General features: G+C 42.6%; 1 long non-coding RNA gene across 1 annotated transcript in view; it reads left to right on the forward strand.

Annotated features, from left to right (window-relative positions):
* Positions 1–23778, forward strand: part of LOC128327049 (uncharacterized) — a 112044-nt gene that overhangs the window by 83064 nt on the left and 5202 nt on the right. Inside the window, exons 2-3 of the long non-coding RNA XR_008308426.1 lie at positions 8185–8296; positions 21828–21963. This is a non-coding gene — a long non-coding RNA (uncharacterized LOC128327049). The remainder of the gene's footprint in view (positions 1–8184; positions 8297–21827; positions 21964–23778) is intronic.

Consider the following 23778-nt stretch of genomic DNA (forward strand, 5'->3'; position numbering starts at 1 on the left):
ATTTCAAATCCCAGTGGAAGCTATCTGTCTCCACCCCCCCCCCGCCGCTTTTTTTGTCGGTAACTTTGAAACTAAGGGCAACAGCCTATTTTGTGATCTCCACACACAGTTTCTTTCAGAATGTATGGATAATTTTTGGCCAAATAGTGCTTACATTTTTACCTGCAGGATAAATGTGTGTGTTCCCAAAGTTATCAGTTACACAATAGGACCTTCTGTTTTCAGCTTAGAACATCAGTGAGCTTCATTCTTTTGGAGCCAATGGAGCCTGCTGTTTTTCATATTTAATATGTATCACTCTTTCCAGATATCTCTTTGCACTTGAAAGAGGGAATAAGAACAGACTGATCTCTGTGAGCAATAAAAATACAACCCAAAGCCACTTAGTATGATAACAATGGAGCTGGGATTTGAGTGTTCTTCTTCCAGACCCAAAGTCTAAAGTTAGACACTTTTTTCTCTCTAGACATTAACTTAAAGAGAAGTTTGAAGTTAATTTGGGATTTCCTTCTCAGACAAAACATGTGAAGAATTTTGAGGGAAGCCCAAAGAGTTCTGAAAAGGCAAAATCCCTTGGTTGCCTGCAGTCTTTGATTGAAGTAAGAAGGGATGCAGGTTGTTTTCTTCTGGCAAAAATATCTGAAGAATTTTAAGGGAAGACAAAATAGTTTTGAGAAGGCTGGTAATATTTATTGGAGGGGGCGAGTTCATGTACCTCTAGTTCCTTTGAGAAGTGAAAAGTTTAAAAAATATTGACTGATTGAAGCTCAGGGAAGTCCAGGGGAAGCTTCCATCCAGGAAGGTTGCTGCATCCTGAGCCTTCAAACAGGGGCGTAACTATAATAGGGCAAGGGGAGACAGTTGTCTGGGGGCCCACTGCCTTAGGGGGCCCCCCAGAGGCAAGTCACATGACTGAATCCCCCAGCCATGCAACAACCCGGGCTTCCTTCAGTTGTATTCATCCTCCGAAATGGATGGGAGTGTTAAGACCTGGAGCTACCAGAACAGCATGTCTTTCTCTAGTACCATTAAATGACTTGCAGCGTCCACAATTTACAAAACCTTTTTAAAAATAATTTAGGATGATGTCCTGTTGTGGCACATGGGATATATAGATATAGATATAGATATAATAAATTTTATTGTGTTTTTTGTTACCACTACTCAGCCTCATTTAAGATTTCTGACTTAAGATTAAATGATTTCTTCATGAGATGAGCTTCAGAAAGGGGGGAGCATTTTAAAATCTTGTCTCTGGGCCCACTCCAACCTTGCTACGCCCCTGCCTTCAAAACAGGGTCCAGGCCCCTTTTTGTGTGTTTGAGAAAGAAAGATTAGATGGGCTTCGGTAGAAATTTAAGTGGATAAAGATCTAACTTTTCCTAGGTAAGCAAAAATGGTCAGAAGCAATTAACAGCATGTCTGACTTAATCCATAGATCTATCTGTCTTACAGAATGGTATGGTATACTGGCATGATCATTGCTCAGAGTGTGCACCATAGCCTCTGTTTACGATCTGTTTTCCCCATAAACCTTTTTGACCAAATACATTAGTGTGTTGGGGTGTGCACAAAACCAGATTTGGTGATTCAGTTTGAACTGGACTTGAACCGGGGGGCCCTGGTTTGAGTACTGCTTCTGTTGAACTGCCTGCTGGTCTGGTTCAAATTTGAACTGGGGTCGAACTGGTTTGAAGTGGTTCTGCAATAGGGAATAATGAGAATTTGAACTGGCCCATTATTCCCTATGGGTAGCACTTAGGCAAACCAAAATGGGTTGGGTCATGCATCATGATGACTGCTACCTACCATCCAAACCTCAAAGCAACTGGGCAATCGGGCAATTTTTTAATGAATTTTTGAATATTTTGGGGTCATCAGTATGTCTACCCTCGACCTAGTAACCCTGATAAAATTCAAAATTGCCCAATTGCTTTGTAGGTTGGATGGTATGTAGCACCATCATGATGCATCACCTAACCCATTTTTGTGTGCCTAGGTGCTACTCATAGGGAATAATGGGCCACTTCAAATTATTATTCTTCATTATTATTCTCCATTATTATTCTCAATTATCCCATTATTCTCCATCATGGAGAGGATGATAGGCAAGCTCCAGACCACTCTGACACTGGAAAGGCACATGCCCTGGCAGGTCATTTGAGGATTAGAGTTGTGGATTGACTCAGCACCAGATTGGGTCAATCGGCAGAGCATGTTTTGGCCTGCCTGAGTGACCCAACCATGAAGGGCAGTGCTGTCACTTCTGGTGAGCTGCCCAAGGAGAGGGCACTCCAGCTTCAAGAAGTGAGGCAGGCAGAGGAGAGGAAGCTGGGTCAAAACCAGGAGAAGGGTGCTGGGGTGCCTACTTCTAGTGTGTGGTCCACGACCAGCATCAACATCGCTTTCCAATCCAACAGCACAGGACTGTTCCCTGGCAGCATCAACAGAGCTGGCACTTCCACCCGTTCTTTCCACCCTATGCTTCAAATGGGAGTGCCTTGGCACTTTGTCAGATATATGGGAGATGCCAACCACACCCAAGCAGAGTGTTCTGCAGTACCTGCAGGAGCCAGTAGTGGCAGACCCTGAGATGGATCTTGTCCAGTTTGGGGCAATACTTCAACAAGTCTGGCTGGACTTGGCAAAGGTTGCCAAAAGGCTTTTCTCCTGCTCCCTGACCAGTGCCCAGAGTTAGAGTGTGTTCTTCATGGCCAGGGGTGTGGTGATACCCCATTGCTTGTGCTTGGATGCTGGCTTGGTGGAGCAACTGGTCTTCCTGAATGAAAACCTCCCACTGCGGGGCTATCCCGAGCTGGATGTGGAGGCTGAGTGACTCATGGTCACCCCCATGGTCAACACCAGCTCACCCTGGCCAACCTGTATGTGTCACATTGTGCCCGTTAGTGCTACAGACACATGCAGACACCCATACATGCCACCACTAGGCTGTTGATGGACTAGTGCCCAGGACCAGCAGCCATCAGAGGCCATGGAAGCGCATATGTGGGGTTTTGGCTGGCTTTAAAGTGTTGTTTGCTTTGCTTGTTGATTGTTTTGTCTGCTTCTGCAGCACAGCCACACACATGCACACACGCACACTTGTGCATTTGCCCATGGGCCGTGATGAGTCTAGACTGGTTCCCTGTCATGTGTCAGCCTGCAGGCTGTTAACCAGGGCCCGGCCCAGCCCAACCTGGCCAACTTGCTGCAGACACAAAGAGAAGAAAGAAGCCTTTGCTTCAAGTATGTGGGTTTCTTTTTTTAATTTCAGCATTCTCTCTCTCTCTCTCTCTCTCTCTCTCTCTCTCTCTCACACACACACACACACACACACACACACACACACACACACACTTTATTTTGCTTATTTTTTGCTGAATCTCAGATGGACAAAGGCAGAAGAACTTGGTTGCCTTGCCTGCCCTTCCTTCCTGAGATTTGAGGTTCGGTCGGCAAGATGCTGGTATTGTGGTATTATTGATTTTTAGTGTGAGATTAGCTCCATGGCATGTATTGGTCCTTGTAGCATGCTGTGGACTCTGGTCTGGTGGTCTGACTCTGTGCATTTGGCATTCTAGATGTACACTCAGGTGGGCCACTGTATGAAACAGGATTCTAGACTAGATAGGCCTTAGGCCTGATCCAGCAGGGATGTTCTTATGTTCTTTTGTGAAAAGGGTACCACTGCTGCTGCTGCTATGGAAACATTGTGTGTTTCTGGAGAGCAACTTGTGGCAATGATGTGTCAGTAGGCAGGGCACCTGGCACTGTGTGGCTGGCAGAATCTGGGTGAGTGTTTCTTTTTTGGTCTTTTTTTGTGTGTGTGTGTGCTGTGTTCCTTTTTAAAAAAATGTGTGAATTTCTTAAACATGTGAGGTGCTGTTTGTGGTTGAGAAGAGTTGCAGGCAAAGCCTGGCTCAGAGCTACTGCCTCAGCACACAAGCTGCTCGTTGCAAGGAAGAATGACTCAAGGGAAGAATGACTCAAGGGTCAGATCAGCTCCGAAATCAGCCACAGTTTCTCGCCAGTTTTCTCGCAAGATGGCTGCATCTTGCTCCTGCAGATGCAGGAACAAGAGAAAGGTGGAGTCCCATCGCATCTCATCATCCCTAAAGATGATGTGTCCAGGTAGGCTGAGCTCACAATGCCTCTCCTGGAGCATCCGCCTACCCTTCTTGCCAGGCTGCTATCTTGTGGCACTTCTCCACAAGAGCAGCTGTGGTGGCAGCAGCCCCTGGAGAGGGGAGGCCCCTATGTTCCCTTGCCTCCTTGATGCCAAGTGCATCCATCACAACCAGGTGCAGTGTGTGCCATACAGTGTATGCGGCTGGCGTGCCACCCTTAGCAAGGTGGCACCATTGTCAATGACCATGAAGCCCTTGCGGAGGTTTGGCCACCCAGACAGCCATTTTTAGAAGGGCGGTATAGAAAAAAATAAAAAAATAAATAATAATAATAATAATAATTATTATTATTATTATTATAATTATTATTATTATTATTCATCCACCTGGCACCTGATGACCATTGACAGTTCATCTGCCATGTGGTCTGTGTCCAGAGGCTCTATATGCAGCAGAGACTCCCTGGGATTGGTGCCTGGGATGTGCTGGCGATGCCAATAGCAGCAGATGTCTTCCCCTCTATCTCCTGCCCCACCAGTGAGGGACAGGAAAGCAGCCTGAACTCCACTACCACTGGTACACACATCTGCAGTGAAGTGCAAACTGGTCTCAGGCCCTACTGACTCCTGCAGCCCCAACACAACCTCCCTGCATGCCCAGTAGGTGGGATGAAGGTGGTGCATCACGTACGGAAGGTGGAGTGTAAGGGGCTATGGTACTCGGGGACAAGCAACTGAAGCAACCAGCGGAAGCCGTGTTCTCCACCATCTGAAACAGCTGTTCTTCCATAGTCATAATCTCTTCAATGGCCCAGGTTATGAGACATGCCTCTGGGTGACTAGACTGCTCACCCACCATATGTGTCCACTGTGTAACAGGCAATGTGCCCTGCTTGAGAGCAGGAGCAGGGTCACGTCCCTTGTCACCACTAGTCAAGGGCACAGCAGGCTGCCTAGAGCTGCCAGCAGGAACGAGGATGCCTGGATGATGATGTTTGATGTGCTTCCACATTGATGACAGCACCAGATGCTTGGTGTCCTTTCCCCTGCTGACCTGTGCCATGCAGTGGATGCAGACACTATGTGTAGGCTCACTTTGACAGCACTCAAAGTGCTCCCACACAGTGCTGCCAGTGGTCTTGGACCACTTGTTGCTGGTGGCACTACTGGGCCTGCTGGTTGACCACCACCAGTACCTTACACCACCCTCTGTCACCCATGGCTGTGAAGGTCCAGGGACAACAGAAATGAATTTACCTGCTCCTCCTCAGTCTCTGACTGGGCAGGGGTCACACTGAGAAGGGGGATCAGTGTGAGTGTGCGGGATCTGTCTGGACTATCAGCCACCACCTCCTTCCTCTCCCACCAAGGGAAGAAGAGATTCTTTCCTGACGGTGCTCCCCCCCACTATTCCACCTCAGTTGCCATAGAAGCAGGTGTCAGCTGCAGGAGCAGGTGTCGATGGTAATGTGAACATGCATGCAATGACTTCTAGAGGGACTTGGGCGATTTGGGTAGTATGCCCTTTTCACCTCCTTCACCCCAATCCAGAACTACCCCTCCCTCTGCCCTCAACCCTGCTCCTCGTCCTGCCCCACACTCTCTTAAACATCACCTCCCTCAACGGAACACCAAAGCACCACCAAAAACAAAGCACAAAAACCCAAAGACTGAACATAAACTACACAAAAACCAACAAAATCTGAACCAAAACCACTATTCAACCTAACTAAACCAACAAGACTTAGAAAACAACAGTGCTAAAAACAACATCCAATCAATAGAACTGAACTGAACCTAACCACAGAAAAACACAAGCACCAAACACTCTCTAACTCTAAACCTAAACTAACCAAACTACATAAATAACGAACAGACCAAGCAGAAAAAAATACAAAAGTGTGTGTGTCACCAATCAGATGACACGATGACGGGGCAGGCAATCCATGGGAACTTGGGAAGGGTAATTTTTTTAAAGAATGCAGGTGGTAATCCAATAGGGGATAATTCCAAATAAAGTGGGCAGGTAATCCAGATAGAATGGTAATCCAGGGGTGAGGGGTCCATGCAGGGGTCCAAGGCTTGCAGGCAGGGAGGGATCAGCAGCTCAGGGTCAGGGTCCAGAGAGAAGCAGACGTGAGGGGGGAGGTGTCCACAGCAGCAGCAAAACAGTCCACCAAGGCACAGAGCAGCAGCAGCAATTCAAAGCCATTAGCAGCACAGCCAGAGCTCTTCCTTAGAAGCCAGATACATTTTGAAACTCCCTCATTTTGCTCCCCCAAGCTTCGTTCCTCCCCTGCCCCACCGCCCTGGCCAATGGGGGCAGAGTTGCCCAGACAACAGAAAGATATGAATGACAAGTCAATCAGAGCAAAGGAGATCGCTAACCAATCAGAAAAGAGTGGCCAAAAACCAATCATCCAGGGAGAAAAATTGTAAAAAGTCCACAGTAATGATGGCCACCACATTTGAACTTCTGAACTGGTTCAAACTAGTTCAATTTGAACCAGGCTCGACTTAGTTTGAACTTGGATCAAGCTGGTTCAAGCTTGGATCAAACTGGTTCAAATTGAACCTGGTTTGGCTCGAACCAGTTCTGCACACCCCTATTAGTGTGTGCTCAACAGGCAATTATATCAGTAGTATTAGTATTAGTATTAGTATTAGTATTAGTATTAGTATTAGTATTAGTATTAGTAGATAGTAGTAGTAGTAGTAATAGTAGTAGTATTTGTTTTAATATTTAAGTTCTATCATCCTTACGTTTGCAGACATTTCAGCTATTTAAAGGATTATGATCTCTCAGTCTATAAAAAAAAGAGCTTTTGCTCTCCTGCTATTCATTCATACATTCATTTCATAGTTTGGCAAAGAGGCACTTTTTAACGTGGTGATTCTCTTTATTTAGCAGGGGGAGAGTAACTGGCCTTATCCACCCCCAGCACAGTACCTCCAGTGACTGTTGCTGGTGTCTGTCTTATGTTTCTTTTTAGAATGTGAGCCCTTTGGGGACAGGGAGCCATCTTATTTATTTATTATTTCTCTGTGTAAACCGCCCTGAGCCATTTTTGGAAGGGTGGTATAGAAATAAAAAAAATAACAATTAAAAATAATAATACAGATAATAACTTTTTTCTTTTTTCTTTCTTTTCTTTTCTTTCTCCTCCTCTTCCCCCTTTTTCTCTTGTCTTTGTTGTTGTTTTAGTTTATGTAAACCACCTCGAGTCTAAGGAAGTCAGGCAGACAATACATTTGCTAAATAATCAATCAATCAATCAATAAAAATACAGGTCATATATGATCAAAAAGAGGCAATGGGGAAACAACAGTAAGGATTGGATGTGGGCAAATAACACTTACATATCCTTGAAGACTGGTTTCATTAGGAATGAGAATTGAGAGGTTAAGCCAAGGGCTCAACTCAGTTCTCTGAAAAGGTATTGCCAGTCTCCAGTTAACATGCTGTCCATTGACCCACACTGGAAATATGTGTCCTTGGCTGTGCACATGCCACTAATCTTTCAGTTACCACCCAAACATGAATTTTCGCCAATTGTTCACTTATGCAGATTTTGTGACAAAGTGTGCATTAATAGACTGCCAGAATATTCAAGTGTACGCGCTAAAAACCAAAGGAAACAAAAATATTCTTAGGAGAATCAGTGGAATTACTATTTCCACTGTTGTATAGATTTTAAGGGAGATTTTAAGGGAATATAATTGATACATTTTTCACCTTTGGTGTGTGTTCACAGTGCAGTTATGCTTAGAATTCTCAGAGGTCTAGCACACAGTTGTGTAAGCACAAAACAAAAGGTTAGATGTCCTTTGCTAGAGATCTAAGTGGATAATGATCTAAGTCATCTTAGGTAGGCATAAATGGTCAAAGGCAATTAAACAGAATTGCTGACTCATTCGTAGATTTATCTCTCACACAAAAATTGCTATAATGGTTTAATTAGCACAGTTCTGCTGACTTGCTTTGCTGGCCTATGACATTCATCAGTTCATTTCAGATGTTTATTTTAACAATATTGTTTCATCTCTCATGGTTACAGGGGCATTGTTATGTAGAACAGATGGAGACACATCATCCCACCAACATTTGTAGTTATGCTTCAAGGAGAACCTGCAACTCTGGTCAACTCACACTGAGTGGGCATAATAAGAGTAAGTTCATGTATAATTAAATGTGCCTAGTTTAAAGCATATTCTTTTGTTGTAAAAATCGAGGTGTGGGGAGCAGGGAGATTCTTTGCCTTAGGTCTATATTGATTAGTTGTAGTTATTATAGAGTGTTACCAGTCACAGTAAATGTTCTTCAAATATGCTGTTTCTGTTTCTTTGCAGTTATAACCCCCTGTATTCAACCAGTAACCAACCTTCAGGTCTTTTCTCAAAAAATAAAGAAAATTAAAACAAGGGGTTTTTTTAAATTGCCAAACGTATATTTGACATTCATTTTTCAATAGAATTGGAGTTAATTCAAGGCCAGAATACATTCAAGAAGAAGCCTTATACAAGAGACAAGCAAACTAGGGATGCGCATGAAGCATTTCAGCGCCTCTGTTTCGAGGCACTGAAACACTTCGAGCTTCCCCTGTTGAATCGTTTTGGTGGGGTTGGCAAGTACTTCCAAAGAGAAAAGCAGGACTTACCTGCTCCTCCATGGGCCCTCCACTGCCCATCACCAACCCAGTGTGGCACTATCTGGATTAAATGCCCCGCCACACAGCTGCTGGGTTGGCATGGAAATGATGTCTGCGCATGCACAGATGCCATCCTGAGTGGTAAGCAACACCATGCTGACCACTCAAGATGGCATCTGCATGTGTGCAGACACCATTTCTGTGCCAACCCTTCCTGCGTGCTGCAGGGCACTGCCCTGAAGCCACGCAGCAGGGCGTTTAATCCAGACACCGCTGCGCTGGGTGGTGGAGGATGGCAGAGGGGCCAAGGAGGAGCAGGTAAGACTGCTTTCCTCCTCTTAAAACGCTTGTTCTCTGCCTCCTGGGATGTGCACAAAAGGCTTCATGCACATCCCTAAAACAAACTTTCTCCATACACGAAAAAAGAAGAATGTCTACATTCTTTTAATTCATGACCTACACTCCCCTCCCTGTCATGAACACAGTTCTGCCCACAAGAGAAAGTTGGCATAAAGCTAGTGGCACTCTTTTTCCACTCCTTGGTCACCCACAAAATACGACATACCAGCTGTTTATCAGAACAGAAACACAAATCAGCTTGTGCTACTCCTCTGTATCATTGCTTACTACTGGCAGGAGCAAACCATTAGCATAACAATGACAGGACACACAGTACTACCTGTTAGAGGGCAGGGAGGAGTCAACATGGGGTTGCTGTTTCCTGCAATGTTTCTGATATATGCAGTTCTCCATTGAATGTTTCAGCTGAGAAGTGACTTGCCTGTTCTCAATTCAATCTTTAACCATACCATTTGAATGGATCAGGCCATTCAAACTCAGTATTACTCTATGAATAGCTACAGAAATATGGCAAGCAACAGAAGAGGAAGCAGTCAAGGCTCTAACCATATTATGCCAAAATATTTGGAGAACAACAGATTGGACAAGGTCAGTATACATACCAAAGAAAGGAGACTTAACAGATTGCGCAAACCATCACATAATATCCTTAATTTCACATGCTAGCAAAATAATGCTCAGGATCACCCAATACAGATTAGAGCCCCATGTGGAAAGGGAAATTCCAGATGTTCAAGCTGGTTTCAGAAAAGGCCGAGGGACAAGAGACATCATTGCTGATGCAAGCTGGATAATTGAGAAAGCCAAAGAATACCAGAAAGAAGTAAATATGTGCTTTATTGACTACAGAAAAGCCATCGATTGCGTCAACCACGTCAAGTTGTGGAATATCCTTAGGAAAATGGGCATCCCAGAACATCTCATTGTTCTCATGAGAAACCTATACACAGGACAGGAAGCCACAGTCCAGACAGAACGTGGTGAAACAGAATGGTTCCAGATCGGCAAAGAAGTAAGACAAGACTGTATACTTTCTCCTTTTTTATTCAATTTATATGCTGAACATATACTGAGCAAAGCTGCATTGGAAGAAGATGAGCGTGATTTTAAATTTGGAGGAAGAAACATCAATAACCTGCAATACACTGATGACACCACTCTGATAGCTGAGAATGCAGATGATCTGCAATCTCTAGTAATGAAAGTCAAGGAGCACAGTGAAAAAATGGGACTACAGCTAAATGTAAAGAAGACTAAACTGATGACAATGGGTACAGTGACCAACCTCAGAACTGATGAAGACATTGAAAGGGTGAGTAGTTTCTGCCTTTTTGGATCAACCATCAACAGTAAAGGATCCAGCAGTCAGGAAATACGCCACAGACTAGCACTTGGTAGGGTTGCAATGAAGGCCTTGGAAAAGACATTTAGATGCCATGATGTGTCTATACCTACAAAGATTGGAATCTTTCAGACAATGGTTTTCCCCATGACACTCTATGGAGGCAAAAGCTGGACTTTGAAGAAGCAAGATAGAAAAAGCATTGATGCTTTTGAACTTTGGTGTTGGAGAAGACCTTTGAGGATACCATGGAGAGCCAGGAAAACAAACAAATGGATCATAGATCAATCCAGAATTTTCACTTGAGGCACAAATGACCAGGCTCAAACTATCATACTTTGGACACATTATGGGAAGACCCAGCTCCCTTGAGAAGTCCATAATGCTGGGGAAAGTTGAAGGAAAGGGAAGAAGAGGACAACCAGCAGCAAGGTAGATGGACTTGATTATGACAGCAATGAATGTACCACTGAGAGACCTTAAAGGTCAAGTTGAAGACAGATCATCCTGGAGAGAATCTATCTATGTGGTCGCTAAGAGTCAACACTGACTTGACGGATGGCACTTAACCAACCAACCAACCAAACAAACAAACAAACAACCAACCACTTACTCTCTGTTGTGACTGCATCATTTTTTGAAACATTTCTCAAGCAGAGGTCTTTCTCAGCTTTGGTACTTCAGATCCTTCCAGTTGGAGATGCCAAGGATTAAACTGAGGACCTTGTTCAAATCACGTGCTCTATCACTGAGCTATACTTTATCCATCCACTGATTTTATAATGCACTCCTCTGTTCATTTTCCTCAATGCACCATTACTCTAGAATCTGGACTTCTAGATCCAATGAAATCCTTGCTTCCACCATCCTGAAATGTATTAGATCTGCATGCATGGCCAATCTGCCATGCATCATTGGATGGGCAGGGCACAGGACTTTCTACAATGTCAAACCAGGGATTGTGGTGGGTGTGCAATACTATTCTGATGTTTTATAACCCTGAATTCTTATCTGCTGCATTTTCTGCATTGGAGTGTCTTGTCATTTTTCAGTGCTACAGGAAATCATTAGCTCATTAGAGCTAGTAAATGTAAAAAATCTTTTGATAGTACCCATCAGAGATGCTTAGCTTTGCCACTTTTCTAATTTGGCTTTCTTACGTGCCTAGAAACATAGTTTCACTATCCTTCTCTGAACACATCATAGTCTTAGGGGAAAAGTATAATGCTTCACATGCCATAATGAGATTGCAAAGCAAACTGTTTCTAAATAGAAAATAACATTTGCACAAGGTCAGCTATAAGGAATAATATTTTTTTCAGCTGTCTTGAATTGCTCTCCTTCTGGTATTCATTGTACAGCTCTATGATGTTGGGTTTTGATGTCCCTTCTTCCTGGCTTTGCTTGTTTGTTTTGTGGAGAAAACTTTATAATGAAAAGCTGTAGACTGGTGTCTAAGATTTGCAGTCGATGCATGCTGTCTTCTTTAATAGGATTCACTGCTATACTTTGTGAAAGTGGTGCTTGCATAATACTCAGAGTGGTGGTGATGGTATCAATTGCAAGGAATGGGAAAATAATCGTTAGAGCAAATGGTTGGGACTTCTGTGTATTTTCATTTGAAAAGTGGCACCTACGCAGGGGCAGAAAGGCCATCTAGATGGCCCCGTAATGAAGCACGATCAGAGTGGCTATATATATGGGCCTAGATCCAGAAAGCCATGTAATTAATTCCTTATGCCCATTGGAGATACGGACTTGTGTTGCTGAAAACTAATCCATTCAATGGCACATATCAAAGCAAATTGGAAATAGAGGGGTATTAAAATAGTTTTTGTGACCACCTAGAGCCATCTAGATGAGGAGGTATAAAAATATAATGAATAAAATAAACTAATAATAGTAATAATAAATAAATAAATAAAAATTGATATTGGGCATTCCAAGACAAGAAAAAGTAAAAAAAAAAATCTACTCAATATGTGGGTGCATCTCAGGCCCATCCAAAAATGGGAGAATTTGGACTTTGATCTTGACATCTGTGGGACAAAAGTGGGGGCCTGAATCCAAGGAAATGATTTTGAGGGGTAGAAAAAAATATTTGCTTTTTCAAATCCTTATAAAAGTTTTGGATGGGGGTCTTAGATGGCTTATTGATTAATGATGACAAGAGCAGTAGAAGCAGTTTGTTTTATTTTTTCTTTAACTTTTTTATTTCACTATTTAGAAGCAGTGCGGCTCTTCTCAGGGTGGTGGCTGCACTGGTGGCTGCCATTTTTTGTAATCCCAGATGGCTAGCAGGACAACACTACTTTATGGCATGGCATTGATCCAGGGGCATTCTGGACTAAAAATGTGTCCCCCACTGTGGAAATCACCTTATTTTCCTTTTCAATCCAGAAAAAAGACCTCCTCTGTACTTTAAAAAGTTTCAAAGAAAATTAAAGAGACATTTTGCTATCACCATCAATCAGTAAACTGCCCTGTCCCCTGAAAACTTTTGAAAATCCTTCCAAACACCCCCAAATCCATTGGCTTACATGGTGTGCACTTTCAGTGTTATTGTTGGAGCTAGGAACCTGGCAGCATGGGCTCTCAGCTGCAATTTCTCATAGTGACCACTGGGGGCGTTTAGGGTCATGGGTAAAAGTGCTGGACTGCTCCCCTCTTTGTTCTTCCAATGTTAGTCTCCATTTTGTCTCTCCAGAGATGGCTGTTTCTTTTGGTCTCTCTCTTCAGCCATGAGCTACAGCTGAAATTAAGCTGCAGGCTTTTAAAACATTTGTTTGTAACCTTTTCTTTAAATAAATGCTTCGTCAGTACTAAAGAACTGTCTCAAGAACTCTTGCTTTGCTGTTTTCTCACCAAACTAGTTTTGCTCTGCTACTTGGGGTCTGAACTGCCATTCTTTCCCTACAGTTATGAAAGTGCAGCATGGCCCGCAGGGCTGCAAAGACTTGGAAGGTAGCCCTGATGCTGTTAAGAATGGCCATCTGTACACACTGAGTTTTTCCTGTTCACAGCATTGGGGGAAACTATATTAGCACTCCTTGCACAACTACCTATTCTTAATAGCATCATGGCTGCCTTCAGAGTTTGCAGAAGCCCTGGAGTATGGATGTGCATGAACTGGTTCAGCACCTCCTTAGGTAAGCACCGAACTGGCTAGGTCACTCAGAGCTGAACTGGTTTGGCGGGGCGGGGAGTGGTTCCCTTAAGAAGTCGGTAAACATGTCCTTACCTGCTGCACTGCTGCATCACCACTTTTCCAGGCATGGCACTCACTCTACCAAAGGCCGCACGTGGCTGTGGTGCTGTTGCCTGCAGCCTGTTCATGGCGTCGGCATGCACATGGCCACCACTGAGCACAGCATCGCAGCTACACATGGCCTTTGGTAGAGTAAGTGATGCACCTGGAAAAGTTGTGGGGCAGCAGCGGAGCAGGTAAGGACCTGCTTACCTGCTTCTTAAGGGACCTGCTCCCTGACCCACCCACAACTGCCCGAACCCGTTTGGGCACATCCCTACCCTGGAGCACAGCATTACAGATCTGTAACAGTGTGCAACATGTAAACCATTGTCTGCAAACAATGTGATTTTTCAGGGGAGCATTGCACTTTCGCCCTAAAGAAGGTCCTCAGGTTCTTATCTGAAGCAATACTTTGAAACAAAGTTGGAGGTACCTGCTTGGGTGTAATATCCAAGGAATTTCACCAAAAACAAAGAGAGTGGCTGATACTGAAAGCAAGGAAGCACCGATGCAGCAAGGGAGCAGCCTAACAGAACTTCCCAACTAACTGCATTGGTGCAGGAGGGATGTGGCAATTTTTAATGCCTCACTTTCCCCAAGAAACCCTTTGTGCCATGTGAAAGTGTCCCTGAAGGTTATGCAGGCTTTGGGGATATTTTTTGGGTTGCACAGAGGGCTTCCTCGGAAAGGGCACCAGAAATTGCTACTTCCCCACATCACCAGTGCAGTTAGCTGGGAAGATCTGTTAGGCTGTTCTCTCATTGTACTGGTGTATCCCTGCTCTGTATGTCAGCTTGTATCAGTTAGACAAGGGAAATTTCTTGGGGATGTAAATCCTGCACAATTTTAGCTCTGGACTATGGTCAATCAGGATGATCTAATGACTAAACATGCTTCAATAACAGCTAGACTAATGGCTAGAAGATGCTTGCTTAAATAAGAACTGACGGTCTTTGATGGCTGGTGAATACTAGCTAATACACACTTGTCCAGAGATCATGTAGTGGTTAGGGCCAAAGTCCAGGGCCTCCACAGCCCCTGGGGCACCCCAAATAATCTTTAGTCTGCCCTGGATGGTGTGGTCAACAAGCGGAGCATGATGATACTTAATTTGCAGGGGTCTCCAAAGCCTTTAGGTCTCAGCTCCAAAATTATCTTGCTGCACCTCTGCACTTGTCAGCTGCTTAGGTGTGGGTTAGACAGAAACAATTAGAAAGTAGAAAGGAGACAGAATCTTTGCATCTCATTGGCAAGAAGGAACTGGGGAGGGGAAATGTAAGTGCATTCTGTTTATTATTAATTAATTAATTAATTAATTTACACAGTCAGACAGGTGTTATTGACTGGTTTGTTTATCCAGACATCAAGTCCTTCCAAAGGACCTGGGATGGCTGAATTTTATGGTCAATGTTGTTGCTGTTGTTCTAGATATCGTCGCAGAATATAGGCTGTTCCCAGTAAAGCTGCTTTTTGTAATTGGCTGGTGGTGATTTCTGTGGTCCCTATGGTGTTGAGGTGTTCTTCAAGGTCTTTTGGAACTGCACCCAGGGCGCCAATTACCACTGGGATTATTTTGGTCTTTTTCTGCCACAGCCTTTCAATTTCAATTTGTAGATCTTTGTATTTTGTGATTGTTTTCTATTTCTTTTTCTTCTATTCTGCTATCCCCTGGTATTGCTACGTCGCTTATTTTAACTTCTTTTTCTTTCTTCTCGACTACAGTTATATCTGGTGTATTGTGTGGCAGATGTTTGTCTGTTTGTAGTCGGAAGTCCCATTATATTTTTGCATCTTCATTTTCTTCAACTTTTTCAATTTTATGGTCCCACCAATGTTTGGCAACAGGTACTGTAGTTTGTATTTTTTGCAGATGTTCCAGTCTATCATCCCTGCTACCTTGTCATGCTTTTGTTTGTAGTCAGTCTGTGCGATCTTTTTACAACAGCTGATTAGGTGGTCCACTGTTTCATCTGCTTCTTTACAAAGGCGGCACTTGCTGTTTGTTGTTGACTTTTCTACTTTTGCTCTTATTGCATTTGTTCTTAGTGCCTGTTCTTGCGCAGCCAGTATTAAACCCTCTGTTTCTTTCTTCAAGTTGCCATTCTTAAGCCATTGCCAGGTCTTGGTGAGGTCTGATTTTCCAGTTATATTGTGCAAATATTGAACATGCAGTGGCTTAATTTTCCATTTTTCTGCTCCGTTCCTGACTTGTTCTTTCTTGTAGGCCTGCTTTCTTTCATTGGTGTTGAAAAGTTTCGCGTTATTGACCATTTTAAGAGCATCTTCTTCACTCTCCTTGATATATTCTTCAAGGCCTCTTTTCTCCTCCTCTACTGTTTGATGGACTTACAGCATTCCTCTTCCACCTGAGCTGTGAGGGAGCTATAGCCTATTTACATCACTGCGGGGGTGCAGAGCATGATTGATGGTCATGATTTTCCTGGTCTTACGATCTAACATCTCTAGCTCTGCCTGGGTCCAGTCTATTATTCCTGCAGTGTATCTGATAACAGGTATAGCCCAGGTGTTTATGGCTTATATGGTGTTCCCGCCATTGAGTTTGGACTTGAGGATTTTTCTAACTCTCCTGATGTATTCACTTCCAATTTTTCTTTTAACTTCAGTGTGTGCAATGTTATCAGCCTGGAGAATGCCTAAGTATTTGTAATGTTCTTTCTCTTCCAGGTTCTTGGTGTTGCTTCCATTGGGCAGTTCTATTCCTTCTGTTTCTCTTATTTTTCCTCTGTTCATTATTAATGCAGCACACTTGTCTAGTCCGAACTCCATTGCTATATCGCTACTGAATATACGGACAGTGTTTAGCAGTGATTCGATTTCTGACTGGGACTTTCCATACAACTTCAGATCGTCCATGTACAGCAGATGGTTGCTTTTACTTGATGTTTTAGATGTTTGGTATCTGAGGCCTGTTTTGTTTAGAATTTGTGAAAGTGGGGTCATGGTGATTACAAACAACAGAGGGGATAGTGAGTCTCCTTGGAAAATGCCTCTTCTAATGCTAACCTGTCCAAGTGTCTTGCCATTGATTGTTAACTGTGTACTCCACATGCTTGTGGCTTTTTTTATAAATATCTGAAAGTTTTTGCTGACACCAGTAGTTTCTAAACATTTTAGTATCCATGTGTGAGGCAATGAATCGAAGGCTTTCTTGTAGTCAATCCATTCAACACTTAGATTTGTTTTTCTTCTCTTGCAATTTTCTAAAATCATTTTGTCAATCATCAGCTGGTCTTTTGTGCCTCTGGTGTTCGGGCAATTTCCTTTCTGTTCAACTCTAAGCTGTTTGTTAGTTAATAAGTGTTGCCTCACTTAATCTACTATTATTCCAGTTAATAATTTGAACATGGTTGGCAGGCAGGTTATTGGTCTATAATTACTTGGAACTGCACCTTTTTCTGGGTCTTTCATTATGAGATGAGTTTTCCCAGTTGTTAGCCCTTGTTCAATATCACTGCCTTGAAAAATGTGATTGAACTGTTTTGATAGTTGTTTATGAAGGCTTGTTAGGTGTTTAAGCCAAAAGCCATGCAGTTCATAGGTGCCTGGCGCAGTCCAATTTTTAATCTTCGCTCTTTCACTTATTAATTCGGGTGTTATTATTAGGTCCTGCATTTGTTGGTTACATTTTTTGACCTCTTTCATCCAGCCTGCTTTTTTATTATAATCTATTGGATTGTCCCATAATGCTTTTTTATTATAATCTATTGGATTGTCCCATAATTTCTCCCAGAATTGCACTGTTTCTTCTTTATTTGGTGTTTCTAGGTTTCTTGTAGTTTCCCCTTCTATGCTTTGGTAGAAACGTCTCTGATTTGACTGGAATTGTAGATTCTGCCTGTGTTGTGTAATTCTGGCTTTGTATCTGCTAATCTTCTTTGACACTGCTGTCATTTGCTGTTTTATTATTTCCAGGACTTCTCTCATTTTCCTTGAATCTAGGTGGTATTTTTGGATCAGATACTGTTTGGTGTTTTCATTCTTCAGCTTCTTTTCTTTCATATCTTTCAATTTACTAGCATCTGATCTAAGCCTGGAGATTTTATTTTCCAATCTAATCTTCCATTTAGGTGATGTACTACTTTCTTTTTTTACAGGTCCACTGATCTTATATCCGAGCTCTTGTGTTGTTATTGTTGCTGCACTGTACATTAGTTGGTTTGTTTATTGCAAATTATTGGTTGTTATTTCTGCAAGTGCAGCATTGACATCTTTTAATACCTGAGCAAGTTGTTTTTTGGCAACTGTTTTTAGAGCTGGAAGTCGAACCCTGGTGGTTGTTTGGTTCACGTGCTCAGTTATTTTTTGCTTTAGTTCTTGTTGCTTTTCTGTTAAACTGCATTTGGGTTTTTTAGGTGAAGGCAAAGGGGAAGGTTGCCTGGTTTTGATTTTGAAACAGTTCAGCAACAGTGGCATCCTCTATTTCCAACACCTCCTCCACCTGCGCCTGAGTAACTTCTTCAATTGCTGGTAATTCTTCTTCCATATCTTGAGTCTGTGTTGCTCTTTGCAGTTCTTCCAGCTCAACTTCTGTTAATACTTTATTTCTTATTATGAATCTTCTCTGGTCTGCTAGCCTTTGTTCTGTTATTTCTGTATCTGAATGCTTCTCTTTCCAAATTTGGTACATTCTTTTAAAATAACCTCTTCTAATTGGATTAGACTTGTAATAGCAGATCATTATTTCCTTGTTGGCATTTTTCGTATATATTTTTTCGGTTAAGTGCCATTTCTTCCAGTAACCTTGCAGTCTCCAGCCCTGGTTGCTCAACTGAAGATCCTGAGTCCTGTTGCCCACCTGCCACCAGATGTCCAGGGACTCCAGCACCTGACACGGTCCTTGTTTATCCGGGCGACGACCGATCGGGTATAGATCTATTAAAGTTACGTCTCACCATATTGTTGATGGGAGAGGCACTCTTTGTCTGGCTCCTCTGGTGAGACCTGTCCAGTATGGTTGGACTTCTGGCATAGCTCTCACCTTCCTCAGAGCACACAAGCCCCACAACCATGCCAAGGTAGTGCCTCACTGGGGTTGTTGTTGTTGTTATTTTGATTTCTATACCACTCTTCCAAAAATGGCTCAGGGCAGTTTACATAGAGAAATAACAAATAAATAAGATGGATCCCTGTCCCCAAAGGGCTTACAATCTAAAAAGGAACATGAGATACACACCAGCCACAGTCACTGGAGGTACTGTGCTGTGGGTGGATAGGGCCAGTTACTCTCCCCTGCTAAATAAAGAGAATTACCATGTTAAAAGTTGCCTCTTTGCCAAGTTAGCAGGGGTCTGCTATACATGGACACATGCCAAATAGCTGTAGCTAAGAACCTGCTTACAAGTTTGCCAGAACCTGCTCACAAGTGTTTGCAATTAGGAGAAGTGATGCTGATATATCGACTAGATATCTTGGGGTGTTGGTATGCCCTGCCATGTATAATGTATATATATGTAAATTAACAGTTATTAAAAAATTACCAGGCACAAATTATGTCTTGCTGGAATTAGGAGTAACATAGGGAAGAAGGTAAAAATTACCATACATTATATTCACATTTGACATATGGTATTTTAAGCACAGAAGTAAGCAGACTAGTTAAGGGGAGAGGCCATATTTGATTGAGGAGGCGGCTGCTTCTTTTTCAACTGCTGTCAACACTGATCAGGAAGCTCTGATCTTCTTGATCACAGAGGAGAGGCACTATTATTTTCTAATACATGTCTTTTTTGTGATGTGAAATTTCTTTGCTAAAAAGAAAGAGCATCCTCAAGCTCTATAGAAGTTGTAGACAAAAAAGGAAATGTGGTAAAAGAAAGTATCTGCAAAATGCATGGCACTTAAATCTTGGCTGAAGAAAAACTACTCCCACTCCCCCCACAAACCATTCACTTCCCCATTTGTAAGATTTCATAAGATAATAATCCTCCTACAATCAGGATAAAATATGAAAGCATTGTCTCGCAGGCATTTTTTGTTCAGTAAGGAAATGATTATGGCCTTATAAAACAGCTCGGTAACTATTCTACAATATATTATTCCCACTTTCCTAAGAAATATGCTTTCACATAAATTGTATAAAAGGCTCATCATGATGCACTTTTAGATTTCATTGGCTGATGACCAGAACAGCATACCAAGGATGTAGCAGGAGCTGCATCCTTGCAGCAACAGGCTGCTCTTAATGCAGCCAGAGACTTTCAAGCAATGGAGATCATGTGTGAGGGGAGAGATCTTCACTTATCTCTCCTGCCTCCAGAAGTGTTCTTCTAGAAATATCTCTCTGAGGACTGTATGACCCTCAGGGGCATATTTCTGGAAGACAAAGAACACTTCTGGAGGAAGGCGGGACAAGGGAAATTCATTCTTCCATCCCCACGCATACATGCACTGCTGCTCAGAAAGCACTTGACCTTGAAGATGCAGCCTCTTCATGCATCCTAATACAATACACCTCTTTCTTGTACTAATACTATAGCAAGGGTAAACTGTATAGTTGTTGCTTCACGAAGAGAGGTACGCAGGAAGTTCATTTGTTTATTATGATTGTTATGGATATTATTGTTAAAAATTAATAAAAATTGAATTTGGGGGGAAAAATACAACAGGTGACAATGGACAGCAGCAGCCGGAAACACCAATACTGTGTCTTCTGCTTGCAGAAACAGATTGTGGTTAATGTAATACAGGGGTGCATAACTGTTTTGTACCTACAGATCCTCAAGAATTACCCATCACCTCCACCCCCTCATTTATATAATATATTTCCATAAGTTCAGCAAATCTATGAAAAAAAACCATAAATACTCATGAGTTATTTTCACAAACTCTGTTTTGGTTTACCAGGTAGCAAATTAAACTCAGTGCAGCAATGATTTTCTATGGGCCACCTGGAATTACCCTATCACTAAGAACCCCTGATGTAATAGATGATTACACTGGCTCTCATGTGTAGAGCAAATAAAACAAACAATCAGTAAGTTTTCAAAGGCACAAAGCACATAGAATCAAGAAATCTTAATGAAATTCAGTTTCTGGGTGCTAAATGCACAAGATAACAACCAGGGTCTGTTTTTCAAGCAGTGAATAAAAGAGGGTGAAAATTCATATTCAAAAGATATTTTTTGTTTACTAATATGCTGATGTTGAGATTGCACTCATAAATATAGAGCAAACAATAATAAATTCATTCTTTCCCCACAGCAGTAGAGTGCTTTGGGGCAGATGAATAGGCAGCAATTAATACTCAAACATGCTGTAATAAAATGTTCATGGAGTTTAGAGTCATTGCTTCCCTTATCAACTAATTAAAAACAACTTGAGGCTAAGCTATCCAATAAATAGGTTGAAGAAACAAACAGTATGAATGTAAATATATTTTTTTCCTGCAATGTTAAAACAAATGGCAGAAAGTACATTAATCTGTGGTATAAGAAAGGACACCAAAAAACTGTACAATTGCTTGATTTTGTTAACCTTTCTCTGGCACCACCCTCTGGATAATTTTCAGTATCTCTATATGTATTTCTCCTAGGCGTACCCATCGCTAATCCCATGTGTGGCAGCTCTTGCAAGAGTTCACAAGCAGCTGCCAATTAGTGATGGGGACAGGGGAGAAAATAGGCCAGCCCCCCAGCCAGAAAGCTCCAGCCGGGTGGGGGGGGGGTGAGGAAAAGCTGGTTGGCTGGCCAGAAACTGCAGGCAGGCAGGGAAGGAGAAGCGGGAGGAGAAGTGAGCAGGTGAGGGGAGAAGCGGGCTGGGCGTGGGTGGGAGAAGTGGGGAGGGAGGGAGAAGCAGGCTGGCCGGGCCAGCGGAGGTGCAGATGCTCTGCGCCCGGCCCAGCTAGTATCTGTTATTTATGTTAACTAGTGGAATGAAACATCTCAAATGCAGTGATGTGGTAGTGTGATACCAAAGCTTTGGGGTCTGTGATCTCTAAGTGAGGGCCAAACTGGATGTTCTGGTAAATGTACAGCAGCCGACCCCCCGCCCCCAACTAAAATACACACATATATACCAGTTTCCTTATCTGCTGTCATTACATCTAGTAGAACTTCCCTCTTTTCATGATATCATCATTAGGGTTGTCCATGGCTGAAATTATCGGATCCCACTGTACTCTACTGCAAGCGATGATCGAATCATGCATCTAACAACTGTACCAGCCCAGAATGAATCTTTTGGTACATCATTATTGAACAAATTCATTGTCCCATAGGTAAGAATGATAAATCACCAAAGTGTCTATAGATATTTTATTGTAAGTCAGAATAGGATGAAACTTTCAGGCTGCCCTTGGGGACATATTTTTCAGTGGCCCAGAGGGTTTCATGGGGAAGGGGTCAGGCTTATTTCCCAGTACACTGGTGCAGTTATTTGGGGAGTGCTGTAAGCCTCTCTTCTCCCTGGATTGGTGCTTCCTTGATCTGTAGGTCAGCCACTGTATCCAATTCTGGGCCCTACAGTTTAAGAAGGATGTTGATAAACTAGAACAGGATCCAAGGATGACAAAAATGATGGTGAGGGGTCTGGAAACCAAATCATATGAGGAATGGTTCAAGGAGCTAAGTATAGTTAGCCTGGAGGACAGAAGAATAATGGAGGGTAGGATCGCAGTCTTCCAATATCTAAAGGGCTGCCAAACACGAAGGCACAGACTTGATGTCTGTTCCAATGAGGGCAGGACTAGAATCAATGGATTGAAATTACAAGGAAGCAGAATTGTGCATTAGGAAGGATTTAAAAAAAAACACGGTAAGAGCCATTCAACAGCAAAAGAGTCTGCATCATGCAGCGTGGACTGTACTTTGCTAGGAGTTTTCAAAGAAAGGCTTAACAGCTGCCCATTAGGGATGTTGTAGCAGACTCAGAAGTTGGACTAGATCTCCAAACACTATTCCAACGTTAACTTTTTTTACAATCCTGGATTCAGGGACTTCTGTGTGCAGGCTTCAGTCCTGACAGTCCAAAAGAAGTGAACAGTTCATTTTAAAATGTTCATTCTTCTTTCTACCAAGTCTATCTGCATACTTTACTAGCTTAATTTTTATTTTAAATCTGTTTAGTTCATGGCCTTTGTCTATGCACTGCCTGAAATAGTTTAGATTTACTTTGGGGAAGCAGGGTGGGGGCCGAGGAAATCCCCTCCAGCAGACAGAATGTTGGAGAACAGCATTTAATCCATGCTCTTAGTTTTCAGCTATCTTCTCATTTACCAAAGTGCAATTATCATTTCTGATAAGACACAGATAATTAGATAATAAGACAAAATCCCGATGTCATAAATTAGGTAGCTTTGGGTTAAATCATTCCCTCGATGTGCATGGATTGTTCTCATTAACATTAATGGATGTTTAGCTCAAACATTAAGGGAAGACATATTCCTTTCACTTCAGTATTTATGCAGTCTGAACGACATCACTGGTTGTTGCATCTGCTCATGCTATCCAGAGGGAACCTTGGCAATCAGCATATTTATGGCATATGTACGGAGACAAAGTCTGCAAGTGATCTCACAGTTGGAGCTTTGTAAGAGCCATTGCTGCCCATTTGCAGTCTATGTTCAGCATTGCTACCTCTTTGCAGCATATATTCTTTATTACACACTAAAACGGGGGTGAGAGGTGGCGGTGGAGTGTGAGTCAGAAGTCCCTGGCTGGAAATTTTCACCTCAGTTTTGAGCTCTCTCAGTGGCTTTAGACAAACTATTATTCTCTCAGCCTCGTCCACACATCTGTAATATGGAGACAGCCGAATTACCAGGTTGTTTTAAGGATTAGCACAATAATGTATTGAACACCCTAAAAAAACTAAAACCCATAAAAATCAGGTGTGGCCAGTTTCTGTATATTCAGGGGCTGCACTGTTCCAAACACTAACTTGGGGATGGAACAATTCACCACCACCACCTTACAGATGGTTAGGCTCTGTAATAATTCGCATCACCTAGCAGTAAAGGCTTCATACTGTAGGTTTGGAACACCTGATCTAAGATGGATGAGGCCATCAATATGAGGTCACCAGCTGGGGGTGA

This window comes from Hemicordylus capensis, chromosome 5 (genome assembly GCF_027244095.1).
Source record: "Hemicordylus capensis ecotype Gifberg chromosome 5, rHemCap1.1.pri, whole genome shotgun sequence".
NCBI classification, from domain to species: domain Eukaryota; kingdom Metazoa; phylum Chordata; class Lepidosauria; order Squamata; family Cordylidae; genus Hemicordylus; species Hemicordylus capensis.